At 41.1% G+C, this 4211-nt stretch overlaps 1 pseudogene; it reads left to right on the top strand.

The window, feature by feature from the left end:
- The window catches only part of LOC102479424 (dynein light chain roadblock-type 1 pseudogene), a 5277-nt pseudogene extending 2264 nt beyond the window's left edge, over nt 1-3013 (top strand).
- Nucleotides 3014-4211: the final 1198 nt, after the last annotated feature.

The raw sequence follows: 4211 nt of genomic DNA, 5'->3' as shown, positions 1-4211 counted from the left end.
CGAGAGAGGGAGGTAAAGAGAAACAGACATTCTTACAGGGTCCCCATGCCATGATCCACCCCCTTCACCCTCGCCCTACAGTCATCCAGGATGATAGGTATGCCCGTGGGCACACCTGGTGTGTGCAGGTAGACCTGGGACAGATACCTAGAGCTGTTCCAGCTGGCATTGCACAGCTGCATCCCAATTATTGAGCCAAAAAGCATAAACTTTGAAGGAAAATTTAAGAAAATGGTTAAAATGCCACCAATATATCCATTCTCAAAGGTATGAAATCAGCCATTCCTTGTAAGTGTTTATCTTCCATTTTGGCTAGAATGAGGATGACCAATGTCCACTTACAAGCTATGTTCATGGGCCTCTACATCCCCCGCCACGTACTCTCCTTTACCCAAGGACCCTTCCCTGGCAGGGAAGGTGGGTAGGGAATGGGCCAAGATGAGAAAGGTGGAGGTGTAATGTGCACGTGGTACGTCTTTTACCCACTGTCACACAATGGGGAGCTTGAGGGTAAAATTAGGATGCTGTCTGATGAGGAATTCCTGGTCAAGGGGGAAGCGCATTTTCAGATGAAACCTTTAAAGTCAACCACACTAAAGACAACAGTAGGGAGGCAAAGCGTGGAGCCAACGTGGAAGTAAAGAACTGAAGAAGAGCAGAGTGAGGCTTAGAGGAGGGTGAAGCAGCCAGCTCTGTGAACTTCAGAGGAACATGAAAATTGCCATGGCTGGGTTTTTACAGGTACTTGCCTAGGTGAGGAGGGTTCTGTCAGATGTGTTTTGCTGAGATAGATTTCCACCTCTTCATGTACGTCCTTCTATCTTGAGGTCATGCAAGGCCCTACAGCAATCTCCATGGTGCAAACGGCAACCTCCAATGGGAGTTTTAGCTCCTGGGTCCTGCCATGAGAACCTCAGCCTTACAAGAGCACATTCCATATTAACATTCTTCTCATCCTCCACCCTGCCAACCACAGTACATATTGAACATCTCTACTTCAAAGAAAAACTTTGTGGGGGTATGGGGAGGAAGAGCTGGAAATCCAGGCACTTCCTTGTGCATTTTTTAAATAAAATGATAGTCAGACACATTGTGTTTACATAGCTCCTTGATGTCTTTATGGCCAAACCTTTTTTAAGCTACATCAAATAGAAAGAAACAGCATCTCCTCTGTCTTTCAATCATAAAATGTTTAGAATTCACTTTTGTACTGAAATTTAGAGAACTTATAAAGCACTCAGTGTAAAAATGTAAAGCACTCAAGTAAATAGCAGATTCATTTGTTCGTGGGAATAACAGTGCTCTGAAAGCCTGCACTGAAAACTAAGGGGGAAGGGAGTGGCACAGTGGTAACACAAACGGACCCTATAGTAATGGGAGTGAGTCACCACACAGGAACCCTGTTGAATTCTCTCCTGCTTAATAAATAAATAAATAAACTTCAAATAAGAATAACAATAGTAAATTCTATTTTTTTCAATTTTAAATTGTTTTAGAATTTTTCACCTTGTTCTTACTTTCCTTAAAAAAAAAAAATTGAGAGCAGCAGATGGCATAATGGTTACATCACTGGACTCCCTTGTAGTTGACCATGATTCTAGTCCTGTACCGGCAAATTTAAACTCATGCCACGTGCGTGTGCATGTATGCCCAAGATCCCAACAGGAAAATGGAGGAGGATGGACTGCAGTGTGGCCATCCCCCCAGGGGGTATTTTGCACATGCCTGCCCTACAGCAAAAATCTCTTAAAAAAAAAAATATATATATATAGCAGGAAAAAAAAAGGATAATTCTGTTTGCCAAACTACTAGCTCATAAACACAAAAATCAGAATCAGGTCCCTATTAATAATTTATTCAAAAGTACAGTTTGGAACTGTCCATCGTGAAAGATTAACATTAATACTGAGGGGAACCAGCAGTTAGCGTAATGGCTATGTCACTGGAATCCCACGTAGTCGACCACAGTTCGTGTCCTGGACCCGGTGGCTTAAAACTCACGCCGGGCGCATGTGCGTGTGTGCCCAAAATCCCAAGAGGAGAATGGAGAAGGGATTGCAGTGTGACCATCCCCCCTGGGGGGTGATTTCTCGCTTTCTGTCTCTATGTCTCTGTCTGGCTGGCGAGTGCACGTGCCCTATAGCGAAAATCTCTCCAAAAAAAAAAAATACTGAAAATATGTGTCCCTTAACCACTGATTTATGAACATTTTAATCAGGGCTTAATTATTTTATAGAGATAGCTCATGCTTTCCCACACAATCATCCCTCTCCCACATACTCATGTTCTTGGTATCACTGTAAATATGTAAATACAGTCAAATCCTGCATGGTATCAATTCAGGAGGGTACAAATCAAATTTTGCTATAACTGATACTGTGCAGTGAAGTTCCAATGTAACAAAGTCCCTGGCAGAATGTGAGCAAGCCAAGTACACCATGCCAAGTTCTTCTAAGAAAGAGGACTCTGCATCTGCCATTCAGTTAACAGAATCACAGGCTGCTGGAGACTGAAGACTTAGAATATGCCAGGTCCAACCCCCCTTCCCATGGAGAAGTCCCTTCCTTGCCATCCTTGGTAGGTGTCATTTTTGGCTGCTCAAACACTTCTGGGGAACGAGAGAGCCCATTATTTTATCACCACTCTATATCTTTAAAAAATAATTATCTTCTGTTTATGAAAGCAATATTTACTACAGAAAATTTAGAAAACACATAAAACTGTTAAACTATCATACAAATTATTCAGGATCAATCATTTAGAAATAAAAAATATTCAATGAAAGTATTCACTATAGCTCTCATTAGGCTACTCATCACTTATAATTGATTTTTTTATGTCAGTTAAAGCCATTAGGTCATGAAGTCTCTGCCCTCATGAATAGGATTATTGCCCTTACAAAAGAGACCCAAGGGAGCTTGTTTGCTCCTTCTACAATGTAAAGACACAGCTAGAAGATGCCATCTATAAGGAAGAGGACCCTCACCAGAATCTGATAGCCCCTTCAACTTGACCTTCACAGCTTCCAGAACTATGAGAAATAAATATCTGTTGTTTGTAAGCTACCCAGTCCAAGGTGTTTTAATTTTAATTTCCAAAGATAATAAATGTATTTTATTTAGTAAGTAAATCAATACATGAGACACCTCCTATGTGCAGGATATGAACTGGGCATTAGGAATGCTGAGGTAATCAAATGCCCCAACCTTTGTGGAATGTATAGTCTACAAGAAAAGAGAGATGTTAAAATTTTTCTTAATTAATTGGGAAGTTGTCATGTGACCTATACTACAAAGAAGCAGAATTAATATGAGATTGTAGAAGGAGAGGTCTGACCTAGTTAGAAATTTAGGGACAGCTTCATGGAGGAAAAGACATTTGCCTGAGATCTGAAGGATGAATAGGGGTTACTAGTCTGAAGGAAAATTGGAAGAAAAATAGACCAGAAAGGGAACAGAATGTGAGAAGACTCTGGAGGGAAAAGTACACAGCACTTTAGAGAAACTAAAACAGGCTAATATGACTGGTGAGGGTGGAGAGTCTGGAAGACCAGGAAGTTACACAGGCACTGAGGAGAGCTATTGGTGGATTTAAAACAGGGATGGCATGATTAGATTTGCATTTTTATAAGATTACTCTAGCTGCTGTGTAGAGAATGGATTGCTGAGAAAGTAAGAATAGAAAATGGGAGAAAACTAGAAGTCTATCTTTTGTGTGTATGTGTGTGTGTGTGTGTGTGTGTGTGCGTGTGTGTGTGTGTTTGCTATAGAGCACTGAGCTCACTGGAGAAAGAGAGAGGGAAAGCAACAAATCACCCCCTGCAGGAGTGGCCACACCACAATCCCCTCTCCTCCACTTTTTTCTAGGGATTTTGGACATGCACATACAAACACCTGCTGTGTTTTTCCGGCCATTGAGCCCAGAATTGACCCACATAGTCAGCCATATAGGATCCAGCACCTTAATTATCACACCACCTGCTAGTCCCTGGAAGGATATGAGAATTGTCAGGACATGAGATACAATGACAGCATGAAAGAAGGCACTAGAAATGAGGAAAAATGAAGGCTTAGAGAGATATTTTAGAAATAAATATTACAGGACTTGTGAAATAAAAATAAGCCAGTTGCCCAGAGTAAAAACAAAACAAAACAAACAAAAAACCCTTCCTGTTGATGGAAATAACCAACTCTGCAGAAATAATAAAGGCT

Source organism: Tupaia chinensis, unplaced genomic scaffold (genome assembly GCF_000334495.1).
Source record: "Tupaia chinensis unplaced genomic scaffold, TupChi_1.0 Scaffold000272_1, whole genome shotgun sequence".
In the NCBI taxonomy this organism is placed as follows: Eukaryota; Metazoa; Chordata; class Mammalia; order Scandentia; family Tupaiidae; genus Tupaia; species Tupaia belangeri.
The sequence above is the reverse complement of the archived record's forward strand: the minus strand, read 5'-3'. Positions and strand labels throughout refer to the sequence as shown.